The 14,569-nt window shown below is 37.1% G+C and overlaps 1 long non-coding RNA gene across 1 annotated transcript in view; it reads left to right on the top strand.

The window, feature by feature from the left end:
- The first annotated feature begins 10,697 nt into the window (after positions 1 to 10,697).
- Positions 10,698 to 14,569, top strand: part of LOC129904050 (uncharacterized) — a 29,496-nt gene continuing 25,624 nt past the window's right edge. Inside the window, exon 1 of the long non-coding RNA XR_008770353.1 lies at positions 10,698 to 11,056. This is a non-coding gene — a long non-coding RNA (uncharacterized LOC129904050). The remainder of the gene's footprint in view (positions 11,057 to 14,569) is intronic.

Genomic DNA, 14,569 nt, shown 5'->3' with positions numbered 1-14,569 from the left:
ACAAAAACTCACGGCTCCCATAGCACAAAGCAAAAAGTAAAAGTACCATCATGATAACAACAATAAGAAAAAATTTAAATAAAGGCATACTATACTGTAAAGATATTCCTCCTTATAATAACGACTAAAGCTTATTTTGATGCCTTTGAATCTTTTTGAAATTTCTCATAATGTTTAAACACATAAAAACTGAAAGGGAAGTTAAATTTGAAGGAGATAATTTGAAAGTGAGTAAGAAATACTTGAATGAAAAAAAAAGAGAAAAGGGAAAGTATTTAGCTTTTACTATTAAATTTTATACACATCAATTTTTGGGGAAGAGAAAAAGAATCAAAATATTTAAGACTCTCGAGTTTTTAAGAGTAAAATAAAGTGAAACATGGAAAAAAGAAGCATAAAAAATAGCTATGTCACATCACGTTATTTTGACCAGCAAGCTAATAACAAATTTTGACACTTCTTTTTTATGAAAAAGAAACGACTTATAACTAGATTATGTTTGGGTTAATTTATAAATTTGGCTTCTTTATAAAATATAGTTAATAATTATTGTTTATACATTGAGAATATAAAAAATCTGTATAAATGAGAGACGATTTTTTTTTTATTTAGCAATAAAATCAATAGAAATATCACCCGCTTTTGCCTTTTAAATCACAAATTCTAACACATCTGAAATTCTATTATTAGAGGGTATGTACCTTGGATCAAGACGTGTGAAATTGATATGTAAAATTTATGATGTAACCTGTTGATGCATTTTAAACGGCATAATTGGAGTTTTACTTGATAAATGCAAATGGTTTTATTGATAGTTCAACATTTGAATGTAAGAGGAATAAATAACTATATCTACCCAATTCAACATATAAATTTACATAAAACCATATACTAAGAAAAAGGAACAGAATGGTATTTTATGTTTTTTCTTAGTGTTTGATTTTGCAGGTATTATTGAATTTCATAACATACATGATATAATTGCAAAAACAATAACACATATCAATATGGATAAATAACAAATTCCTAACCTCTGATATAAAATTCTAAAGGATAGGGAACCAGATTGATTGAAGAATTTCAACATAATAAAAAGAGCCCAAGGGGGATACAACTATGGGAAAACTACATAATTACACATACTTCACCATCATACTTACTATTATTACCTATATTTTCAAAATATTACGTATCTTACCACTAATTAAGAGTTCTCTTACCATATTTTGAGGAAGACATATTTAGAACATGTATTTTTGCTACCAACACTAAAATAGGGAGAGAGGCGAGCGAGATTTATATGTATACCAGATACATGCGTACATGCGAATCACACTATATACATGTATCTGTATGTAGCTAACGTGATTCACATGTATCTGAGATATCACATACGTGCGAGAGTGGTGAGGGAGATCGGAGATAGGTGAGTGAGATTTGTTATGTATTCCAGACACATGCAAATCTACTTGAATACAATGTAACCAGAACAATTGACACCTAATATTGACCCCATATATTCGAAGATATATGTATATGGACGTATCTGAGTGTATCTGGACGCACAAAAATATGATAAAATATGTAATATTATAAATTTTAGAGCGTATCTAAGTAATTAGCTCCTAAACTAGCGGTATTTATACATGTAAGTTCCCATGCAACTATTAGTTATAGGCCCATCACAAAAAATGAATGCTAACCAAGTCACAAGCATGACCAATCTACAAATATCTGAAGCTTGAAGGAAACCCTAGTTGATGTTGTGGTATCAGTCTCCTGGGAGATTCAATCTATCAGAAGAATTAGTAAAGACGTGTTCATATATCTAAGATGTACAACAAATTAATAGAGTGTAGGATATACTTACTACTTGACACTTAACCAAAATTCATTGGTCAAGGACCATTCCTATTCCTATGACCCAAGTGCAACCCGTAGGACGTTGTACAAGCCTTAGAAAATTGTTCATAGGCCCATACCTTCAGAAGGGCACTCAAAACCCTTCCTACAAGTTAGCTGGATGAGTTGTAAGTGGTCCTATGACCCGTAGGAAGGGGATCGTAGGTTCATTTTCAAAAACCCAGAAAAAGTACCTGAATTCCTACGAGTTGGTCACTACGACTCGTAAGAAGGTCTACGACCCATAGGAGCTATGCAAATTCTAGTAAAGTCCAATTTTGGATCATGGCTTCTATGAACGGTCTTCTACGGTTCGTAGAAGTGTCTACGGTTAGTAGAAGTGCCCGTAGACGGCCCAGAACCAATTTTAACAAGGGTTAGTTTGGTCTTTTCTCACCTTTCCCAAATTAAATCCAAGCCATTTTGGGACTAAAATTAATCCCCTATCTGTACCCAAAGGGGTTTTCCCTCCCATTAACACTTAGAACTTTTGAGAGCGACGATTGGAAAGAAAGAGAAGAGTTAGGGTTCAAGGTTTTCAAGCAAGGTCTTCAATTTTCGATTAGACGATCGTCGTTCTAGGTAGGTAAGGTTATCACAACATTGGACTACGTTCGTCTTTGTGCCTTACATGTTCATAAAGTCAATTGAGTCATGATGTTCGAGTTTCTAATCCTATAAAAGTGATTTCTTGGTGTTTTTACGTAATCCTTTATTGAGTTTTAGTATGTATATTATATTATACTTGATGAGTCAATGTTGAGGTCACAGATTCATGTTTGTATTACATGAACCCTAATTGAGGTTTGCATTACATACTTTATGCATCATTGATGTTAAAAGAGTGATGATTCATCCATGTTAAATGAATGATGAGTTGAGTTAAATGTTGAGTTAAAGGAGTCTTTTGATGTCTATTTTCAAGCATGAGTTATAAAGATCTTTGAATGTCATATTTTGAGAAGTCGATGAATATTTTAAATGCAGTTGGTGAGATAAATGCTATCTATAATTAAGAGAAGAGATGATGATGAGAGAAGATGATGTAAATTAATGTAAAAGTCCAATGAGACTAGATGAGATGTAGAGCATAATGATTTTTCGGGAGTAGTATTGAGCGCCGACTTGGGAAAGAGTTTAAATAACTCAATTCCTATAAACTATGTAGCCAGCGTAGGATAGGATCATGCCGTTCATTCGGGCGACTCCTCATTGTCCCAAAAGAGGACTTTTATATGGATCCAGAGATGATGTGACGTCCTTTACCCCGACAAAGTATTGGACGAATGTGGAAATTGTATCTTCACTAGTTCATAAGTGATAGTTGTCAGTTAGAGAATCTCCCTAATAAAGTAAAAGTGCTATATTTTATTTTACTGAGTTACAGATATCATTGCATGACTTTTAAAGCACTATTTTACTACATTACATGTTCTATTGAGTTGAGTCTTTTTCAGAGATGAGTTCCTTGAATTGAGTATCTTAATGTAAGTTTTCTTTTGTCATTTTACATCCTCGTATATTTCATGTACTGCCATCATTCAACCTGCATTGTTTCATGATGCAAATAATGTGTTAGAGATCATCAACAGGCGCACCGTTGAGGATCTATTCTTTCAAGATTTTGGTGAGACCTCTTTGCATTCAGAGGAGCTCCTTCACTTCTCAGTTTCTTTCATTATGTTAGTTCTTTGGAGGTAGCCGTGGGATTGTTTCGACACCCTATTGATAGTCATTAGAGGCTTCATAGTCTGAGTAGAGTAGAGTCATCTTGAGTCATTTGGAATCTCTTTAAAAACTACGGTTTTCATCATTGAAGTTATGATATTTGGCTTATATTTAAATGAGTACTTTAATTTATCCTAATATTTGATGATGATGTAAGTGATTTCCCACTTGATGTTACTCCCTATTAAGTTTGAGTCTTTCACTGAGTGAGTTAGCCAGGCCAATTGGTTTGCTTAGGACCATCAATGGTTTTTGAGTGTTAGTCATGTCCAGGGTATAGGCTCGGGGAGTGATAAAATTAGAATCAGAACACAGATTTCAAGAGTCTTAGGGTGTCTATGAAGCCGAGTCTAGTAGTCCTTCTTATTGGTGTGAAGTGCGCCACATCTACAATAGGGAGGCTATAGGACTTTATAAATTGTTCCACTTCTTTCTTACTCCATCTAGTTCTATAGAGTTTAGCTCTATGAAATCTCCTTCTAACTCGTGCTTTTCACGACTTCAGATCATGCCTTTGAAGAGAATTTTAAGTTAGAGGAACGTTGTTGAGGATGAGATTCTGCAACCGTCCAATATGCAGACCCGAAATCGATCACGAGTTGCTGAGAGTGAGAATGGGTCCCAGGAGGTTCTGTAGATTGCTCATCCATCATTGGCTTCTTGGTTGAATTTAAGCGAGCTATTTCTATGCTCACCCAGTTGATGGCTGCATAACCTGGTTGCCAGAATACTTCGGTTCCAAGCTCTTGGTTGAATTTTCGGGAGTTGTCTGCTGTAAACAAGATCCGTGATTTTCTGAGGATGAACCTATCAGTCTTCACTAGGTTCAAGTTTGATGAAGATCCTCAAGAATTCATTGATGATATGTGGAAAATCTTGAAAGCTATGCATGCCATAGAGGTAGAAGGAGTTGAACTTGTCTTTTACTAGCTGAAAGATATTGCCAATGTCTGGAATAACCAATGGGAGGAAAGTAGAGGTGAGGATGCTGAACCTGTTGTCTGGGATGAGTTCGAGAATGCATTCCTAGACCACTTCTTTCCATGAGAGTTGAGGGGGGCGAAGGTAGAAGTGTTCATGAACTTGAAGCAGGAAGGGATGATACTTAAGGAATATAGCCTCAAGTTCATTCAGCTGTCCAAGTATGCCCCGAAGATGATTCTCAATGTGAGAGCTAAGATGAGGAAATATGTTTTAGGTTTGGGCAGGCATGTGAAGAAGGAATATCAGGCAGCCTTGTTGATCTCAGATATGGACACCACCAGACTCATGGTGTATGCTAAACAAGTTGAGGACAAAAAGAAGAAGGATAGAGAGAAACACCAAAGTAAGAAGGCCAAATCAACATGAAATGAGTCTAACCAACAGAAGGTCGAAAATGGAAATCTTCTTTCTTCTAGAATAGGTCTTCTTATTATGCACCATCTGTAGCAAGTGCACCTGTACCCAACATAAGGAGTGATCAAAGGTCGTAGAATTTCAGAGCACAAGGTTCTTAGTCTCAAGGAAGTATGACCCAAGGTATTGTGCGGGCACCGCCTTGTGGTAAGTGTGGTAAGCTCCACCTGGGAGAGTGTCATGTTGGCACAGATGGGTGTTACAAGTGTGGCCAAGTAGGTCACTTCCATAGAGAATATCCGACAGGGAGAGAGAGTAATGAGGGCAACAAAGCCCAATCTTCTTTGGCAGCATCACTGAACATATGTAATTAGAGAGGTGCTAATTCAGGGACAACCAGAGGTTCAAACCATCTGTATGCTATGGATAATCTCCACGGCTAAGAGAACTCGCCAGATGTTATCACTGGTATGCTTCAAGTCTTTTCCCATGATGTTTATGCTTTACTTGATCCAGGTGCTATCTTGTCTTTTGTGACTTCTTATATAGCCGTTAAGTTCAGAATTCTTCCTGAACGAATCTTAGAACTATTTAGTGTTTCTACTCCAGTTAGTGAGTCCATCATTGATAACAGAGTTTATCATGATTGTATAGTCTCTGTCTATTATAAAGACAATTCTGCAAACTTAGTTGAGTTAGACATGGTCGATTTCGATTTCATTCTTGTCATGGACTAACTTTATGCCTGTTATGCCTCAGTTGATTTTAGAACCCGAGTTGTGAAGTTCTAATTTTCATATGAGCCAGTCTTAGAATGGAAAGATAGTCCAGCTTTTCCCAAGGGTCGATTCATTTCACACCTTAAGGACATAATGTTTGTTTTTAAGGGGTGTATTTACCATATTATTTGAGTTAGAGATGATAGTGTGGAGACACAATCCTTTCGGTTAGTTCTTGTCATAAATTAGTTTCCTAAAGTCTTTCTTGAGGATTTACCTGGAGTTCCTCCCGATAGGAAGATAGACTTCGGAATAGATGTTCTTCCCGATACTCAGCCTATTTCTATTCCGCCATATAGAATAGCTCCCGCAAAGTTAAAAAAGCAGTTGAACGACCTTCTAGATAAGAGATTTATTAGGCTGAGTATCTCACCATGGGGCACTCCTGCCCTATTCGTGCGTAAGAAAGATGGTTCTTTGAGGATGTGTATAGACTACCGTCAGTTGAAAAAGGTCACTATAAAGAATAAGTACACTTTTTCGAGAATCGATAATTTGTTCGACCAACTTTAGGGTGCCATCTATTTCTCCATGATTGACCTCAGGTCAGACAATCATCAGTTAAAAGTAAGAGAATATGAGATCCCGAAGATAATTTTCAGAACCAGGTATGGTCACTATGATTTTCTAGTCACGTCCTTCGATTTGACTAACACTCCTATAACATTTAAAGACCTCATGAATAGAGTGTTCAAGCAGTACCTCGACATGTTTGTTATCGTGCTTATCGATGAGATTCCGATCTATTTGAGGAATGAGGAGGAACATGCCAACTATCTCAGAATTTTTCTGCAAACTCTCAAGGAAAAGGAGTTGTATGCTAATTTTTCAAAGTGTAAGTTTTGTCTTACATATGTGGCGTTCTTAGGCCATATCATTTCTGGTGAAGGTATTGGAGTGGATTCGCAAAAGATTGAAGCCCTTAAAAACTGGCCCAGACCCACATCCGCGACATATATAAGAATCTTCTTTGGTTTGGCTGGTTACTATAGGAGATTTGTCGAAGGATTCTCATCTATATTGTCACCATTGGCCAAGTTGACTTAGAAGACTAAGTTTCAATGGTCCGATGCTTGTGAGAAGAGTTTTCAAAAGTTGAAAATAAGGTGACTACTGCTCCAGTTTTGTCCCTACCTAAGGGAACAAATGGGTTTGTGATTTATTGCGATGCGTCCAAAGTTGGACTGAGTTGTGTTTTGATGCAGAAAGGCAAAGTCATATCTTATGCTTCCATACAACTTAAGGTTCAAGAGAGGAATTATCTAACTCATGATCTAGAGTTGGCACCGATAGTATTTTCTCTCAAGATTTGGCGCCATTATCTTTATGGCATGCATGTACATGTGTTCACCGATCACAAAATCCTACAATATGTATTCAATTAGAAAGAGCTCAACCTGAGAGAAATGAGATAACTAGAGTTGCTCAAGGACTATGACATGAGTATTCTCTACCATCCAGGTAAAGCTAATGTTGTTGCTAATGCTCTTAGCAGGTTGTCCATAGGGAGTACCACTCATGTTGAGAAGGGAAAAAAAGAGTTAACCAAGGAAGTGCATAGACTTACACATTTGGGAGTCTGTCTTGTGGATTTTGATGAGGGAGGTGTTATCGTCCAGAATGGAGATGAATCTTCATTAGTGGTAGAAGTAAAGGAAAATAAAGATCAAGATCCTATTCTTCTTCAATTGAAAGGTGATGTTCACAAACAGAAAGTGGTGGGTTTTGCCAAAGGGGAGTGGGGTGATAAGGTATCAAGGTAGATTATGCGTTCTAAGTGTTGATGGTCTTAGAGATAGAATCTCCAAGTATTCGATTCATCTGGACTATACAAAGATGTACCATGACTTGAGAGAAGTCTATTGATGGAGTGGAATGAAGAGAGATATAGCAGAATTTATGTCCAAGTGCTCGAATTACCAACAAGTCAAAATTGAGCATCAAAGGCCTTATGGTGTAGCTCAAAATATAGAGTTGTCGGAATGAAAGTGGGAGATGATTAGTATGGATTTCGTAACTAGTTTACCCCACTCTTATAGACAACATGACTCTATATGGGTAATTGTGGATAGGATGACCAAATCAACCCACTTTTTGGCCGTTAAGACTACAGATCCGGCAGAAGATTCTGTAAGGTTGTACATTCCAGAGATAGTTAGATTTCATAGAGTTCCATTGTCCATCATCACAGACATAGGTACCCAATTCACTGCCCAATTTTGGAAGTCCTTCTAAAAGGGTTTGGGTTCAAAGGTAAATTTTAGCACCGCTTTTCATCCACAAATAAATGGTCAGGATGAGCGTACTATTCAGAATCTTGAGGATATGTTGAGAGCCTGTGTTATTGATTTCAAAGGTAATTGGGATGACCACTTGCCGGTTATTGAGTTTGTTTACAATAATAGTTTTCATTTGAGCATTCAAATGGCTCCATATGAGGTTCTCTATGGGAGGAGATGTAGATCGCCAATTGGTTGGTTTGAGGTTGGCGATGCTGAGTTGATAGGGCCAGACTTAGTTCATCAAGCTATGGAGAAAGTGAGGACGAAGGAAAATAATGAATCCAAGGCAGAAGCAATTGAAATTGGAGCTATGGAGAAAGTGAAGATTATCTAAGAAAGGTTGAAAACTGCGCAAAGTCATTAGAAATCCTACGCTGATGTTAAGAGGAGAGCTTGGAGTTTGAGATCAATGATTGTGGGAGTATTTTAAAGTTTCTCCCATGAAGGGAGTTATGAGGCTTGGGAAGATAGGAAAGTTGAGTCCGCGTTACATTGGTCCTTATCAGATCATAAAGAGAATTGGCAATGTTGCCTATGAGTTAGAGCTTCTACCAGAGTTAGCTACCATTCATCCAATGTTCCATATTTCCATGCTTAAGAAATGCTTGGGAGATCCTTTCCTCATTGTTCCTACATAAAACATTGGGGTGAAAGATATATTGTCCTATAAGGAGATTCTTGTCCAGATTCTTGATCGTTAAGTTCGTAAATTGAGGACCAAAGACGCCGCTTCAGTCAAAGTTTTATGGCAAAATTAGTTTGTTGAGGAGACTACATGGGAAGATGAGGAGGATACGAAGGACAAGTATCCGCACCTATTTTTTCCTCTTGGTGTCGATGTTGAAGGTACTATTCCTACTCCTATATTTAAGTTAGTCCCTTTTTGAGTTGATGTAATTGAGTGAGTTACTCTTGATGATGATGTATTGAGTTCGTGCGTTATGTTCATGACTTAATATAAATTCTTGACTTGTCTATCATTCGAGGACGAATAATCCCAAGGAGGAGATATTGTAACAACCCATACTATTATAGACTAGACCAAGTTCGCGAACCAAGAGAAAAGTTGATAAAAAAGAGAAGGATAGACTGTCAGTGGCCTACGACCAACTTTACAGCCCGTAGAAGCTTCTACAAGTCATAAGGAGGGGCTCGTAGGGTCTCCTGATACTTAGCCAAATTTTATAATGAAAGGCCTGTTCCTACGAGTCATAGTTACAACATGTAGGAAGAGTTACGAGCCGTAGGGAGGCTCGTAGGAAAATGTTCAGAAACTTTGAAACCTTGGTCCGTTCTACGACCTCTAGGAGATGGTCGTAGATCCTCTTCACACTTAGCCAAAATTCATTGGTCAAGGACCATTCGTACGACCTAAGTGATGACCTGTAGGACATTGTACGGGTCGTAGAAAATGGTCCATAGGCCCCCACCTTCAGAAGGGCCCTCAGAACCTTTCCCACGAGTTAGCAGGACGAGTTATAGGTGGTCCTATGTCCTGTAGAAAGGGGATCATAGGTTCTTCTTCAGAAACCTAGGAAAAGTGCTTGAGTTCCTATGAGCTGGTCACTATGACCCATAAGAAGGTCTACGACCCGTAGGATCTTGGTTGTAGACCCCTTATGCAAATTCTAGTAAAGTCCAATTTTGACCATCACTTCTACGACCAGCCATCTACTGTCTGTAAAAGTGTCCGAAGATGGCCCAAAGCCAATTTTAATGAGGGTTAGTTTGGTCTTTTTTCATCTTTCCCAAACTAAACCCAAGTCATTTTGGGACTAAAATTAGTCCCTTATTAGTACCCAAAGGGATTTCCCCTTTCATTAATACTAAGAACTTTGCAGAGCAAGGATTGGAGAGAAGGAGAAGAGTTAGGGTTCAAGATTTTCAAGTGAGGTCTTTAATTTTCGATTAGACGACCATCGTTCCAAGTAGGTAAGGCTATCACAACGTCAGACTAAGTTTTTTTTGTGCCCTACATTTTCATAAAGTCAATTGAGTCAGGATGTTCGAGTTTCTAATCCTATAAAAGTCATTCCTTGATTTTTTACGTACTCCTTTATTGAGTTTTAATATGTATATTATATTATACTTGATGAGTTAATATTTGAGGTTACTGATTCATTTTGTATCCACATGAACCCTAATTGAGGTTTGCATTACATATTTTATGCATCATTGATGTTAAAAGAGTGATGATTCATCCATGTCAAATGAATGTTGAATTGAGTTAAATGTTGAGTAGAAGGAGTCTTTTGATGTCTATTTTCAATCATGAGTTATAATACACATTTGAATGCCATATTTTTAGAAGTTGATGTATATTTTAAATGCAATTGATGAGGTGAATGCTATCTATAATTAAGAGAAGAGATGATGATAAGAGAAGATGATGTATATTGATGAAAAAGTCTAATGAGACTAGATGCGATGTATTTTGAGTATTTCACTCACTTGATATGTCTATATATATATGTGAGCATAATGTTGTTTTTGGGAGTAGTATTAAGAATTGACTTGGGCAAGAGTTTAAATAACTCAATCCTTATAAACTACGACCAACTTAGGATAGGATCGTGCCTTTCATTTGGGCGACTCCTAATTTTTTCAAAAGAGGACTTTTATATAGATTTAGAGATGATGTTACGTCTTTTTCCCTGAAAAAGTATTGGACGGATGTGGCAATGACATCGCTTCATTGTATCGTCACTAGTTCATAAGTGATGATTGTCTATTAGAGAATCTTTCTAATGAAGTAAAAGTACTATATTTTATTTTACTGAGTTACAACTATCATTGCATGCCTTTTAAAGCACTATTTTCTACATTGCATGTTCTATTGAGTTGAGTAATTTTCAGATATGAGTTCCAAGAGTTGAGTATCTTGATGTAAGTTTTCTTTTGCCATTTTACATACTCATACATTCCATGTACTAATTTCATTCGACCTGCATCATTTCATGATACATATATAGGTTTTAGAGATTATCAACAAGTGCACCTTTGAGGATCTATCCGTCCGAGCTTTTGGTGAGACCTCTTTGCATTTAGAGAAACTCCTTCACATTTCAGTTTCTTTCATTATGTTAGTTCTTCGGAGGTAGTCGCGGGCTTGTTTTGGCACCCTCTTGATAGTCAATGGAGGCTTTATAGATTGAGTAGAGTAAAGTCTTGTTGAGTTATTTGGAATGTATTTAAAAACTACAATTTTTGTTATTGAAGTTATGATATTTGACTTATGTTTAAATGGGTGCTTTAATTTATCCTAAAGTTTGATGATGATGTACGTGATTGCCCACTAGATGTTACTCCTTGTTGAGTTTGAGTCTTCCGTTGAGTGAGTTAGTCAGGCCAAGTGGTTTGCTTGGGACGAATAATGATTTTTGAGTGCCGGCCACATCCGGTGTGTATGCTCGGGGGCATGACACCTAGCTACCCTCTAGAATCTTTAGCATGGCTAGGGAGTGAGATTCTATCTAGATATGTACTCTTTGTTGTTCAATGTAATGTTGAATACCTTATTGAATAATTGTTGTCTTTACACAAATATTGTTAGAATCCCCTAGTCTCCTATAAAGCTTTTCCCATGATTGCCTCTGCAGGCTTTATTTATGATACATTTATATCATCTAGGTCAGGGTCTCTTCCATTGAATCAACTGGTCCTTTACCCAAGGTTTGTAACTTCCAAGGTGAAGGACCAGTTGTGGCCATTGATTTAGAATTCCTCTCATCCTAAAATACTTTAGTTTAACTAGTTTGAATAGGTTATTGTTGATATCATGTAGGACCATCCATCTTCTCATTTTTCACGATCTAAAAATTGAGCCATGAAGGCACCTACTATAACCCTCCAGCTGGTAAGCCAATAACTCAAACTAAAGAGAAATTATAAACTAAAAATGCATCAAAAGGAATCAGAAAAGAGATGAATGGCATGTATAGATATATACGTAATAGGCATAAATTATACAGTTCAGGCTCTAAGAAACTAGAAAAATAGTAAATATATACAAGTAGGGCGGATCTACATGGACTCTAAGGGATTCATCCGAATCTCCTTTATTGAAAAATTACACTATATATATATACATGAACCTACACTAGACGGAAAAGTTGCTAGTTAAAAATTGTACATCGCCAATCAAAGAGTCGGTGTGAAATAGTGCACTAGCAAGAATTTTCAACATTTGTGCTGAACTGGTGTCTGCCCATGGGGATTAGAGAACCACTGCTCCAATGCAAGTTAGGTAATGTTGAGGAATCTTTAATTTTGACTCAGGGAAGACCAAAGTCGGAATTTGACCACCTTTCCCCAAACCCCAAATGCCTAACACCTTTCTTCTTCCTCCATATTCATTCCCCATACACTCCACTTCCCTATGTTCTTCTCCCCACTCCTTCTTTAAACCATCCAACTTCCAATCCTCCTTTCTCTCCTATAAAATCCCCATTTCCCATTCTTCTATCCTCACTCTAAACCTCAATCTTTCTAAATTCGAAAAGCTTAGGTTTTAGCACTTCTTGAGTTGAAGTTGCAAGAAAACTCCATTGAAGTTCTTAAGCTTTTTCCTCTTCATTCTTCAATCTTTGTTATGATACTCTATTTTACAAATTTTAAGCTTTCATAATATTTAAATGTGAGTTGTTTCCATGCTAGAACTGATCTTTCGCAAAATTCAAGTATTATGCTCGAATTTGTTGCTATGAAAATGGAATTTGTTTTCTTTGAAATGAGTAGATCTAAGTTGTTTGAGCTTGAATATGATGAAAACGTTTTAAAATATTATGTAAATTTCTTAAAATTTGAGTTGGATTTGAAGTATTAGTAACCCATTTATATTTATATAGTACATGAATTGTCCCTATGATGGATTGGGTGACGTTATTTCTAAGGGTAAATTCTTCATTATGTGAATCTTTAAGTTGTTGGTTGTGAAATGTGATTGAGTGGCATCAATGAGTATTGTAGAATTGCTTTGTGTGATTATAATTTTGTGGTGACATTGAAAGTGCGAATGAGAGGTGTTAAATTATTGAATGTCTTGATTGATTATTCCCAATGATAGATGGGGTGACATCCTTCTTAAGGAAATCATCAAAAATAGTTTAAATTGAATTGTGAATCCTTTGGAAAAGTCTGAGTACCCATTGGTGACATGCTTGTTGAGTTGTTGAAATGAATGGGACCATTTTTGGTCGAAGTGGTAACTGTGAAACCTTGGCGTTGCACAATTATTGCCTTGGATTTTGCAGTGCAACACCGGTTAAGTTAGGGATTTCAAAATCCCATTGAGTTAGACCAACGTTTCACTTGCGAGCTGCATGTCTTTATTGGCGAGATGACGGTCTTATGCTGGGTAGCCCAAATAGTTTCCATGCTTCTGATTGTAGCCGACACTTGAACTAGTGGTGTACAATTTCACATTTGTTAACCGCCGGTGAAACGCCGGTGCTACTGTGTACGAAATATTTTAATTCTTTTTGCACTCCTATTCTTTTTGTTTTCTCAACTTTTTCTAGGAGTGTTTTTAATTTCCCAAATGAAAAAACCAAAATTATTTAGGATTAGTGTACCTCATAGTTTCTCTTGCAGAAAATGAATTCTCGCAAGGGCCAATCTAGTATGCATAATCAAAAGTCCTTCTCCTCCTCCAAAGCAAGGCCAAGAATGAAAACCCCCAAAATATTGTCAATGAAGAAGAGAGAATATGTTTTGGTATCAAGGGAATGAAGGAGAGGTACACCCTTTCTAAGACCAACCAGACCTTCACGTTGGAGAAAAGGTTCACTTTAGCTGGTTTGGGGGAGAAATTCTCTAATATTATACAACAACTCATTGCAAGAAATTGGCTATCTCTTACTAATAAGCCAGGAGAGTTCTTCCCCGAATTGGTCATTGAATTTTGTACCTCATATCAGGAGAGGCAAGATATATTGGGCCTTCGTGGTCTAGTGGAGAAGTACCCCAACTTGCCTTCTGTCCTTGTGTAGGGTGTGGAGTTGGACATCACACCATAAACTATCAACTCCCTCTTTTGGTCTGAAATAGTATCTGCGTTTCCGGAAAAGGTGGCATCCAAAGGTTATCATCTCCAATGGGTTGCCAATACCATTGCAATAGACCAACCAGCTTGGGCGATTATGGGAGGAAAGATATCTCTTCATGAACTGATGTTTGAAGCCAAACTGTGGATTGAATTTATCTGTGCTTGTATTACGCCCTCCAAGAATGATAAGAGGGTCCATAATGAAACTGCTATAATCATTACTTATTTGATAAAGAGTGTTCATGTCAACTATGGAGAAGTGATGGTTGTGCAAATACGGAGAAGGACTTTCCAAAAGGCTTTCTCTATGCCTTTCTCGGTCCTAATCAGCAAATTATGTTTCCATGCATACGTGCAATATTTTCTCTTTGATGTTGCTTCACCTTCTTTTGAGGTGATTGATTTAGACTAAAGGATATATGTCGAGGCTCCCAAGATCAAAAAGCGCAAGATGCAAGGTTTGGGAGAATTGTAACCCACTCGTGCTACTCTGG

This window comes from Solanum dulcamara, chromosome 9 (genome assembly GCF_947179165.1).
Source record: "Solanum dulcamara chromosome 9, daSolDulc1.2, whole genome shotgun sequence".
NCBI lineage: Eukaryota > Viridiplantae > Streptophyta > Magnoliopsida > Solanales > Solanaceae > Solanum > Solanum dulcamara.
This window is presented reverse-complemented; position numbering and strand designations above follow the sequence as displayed.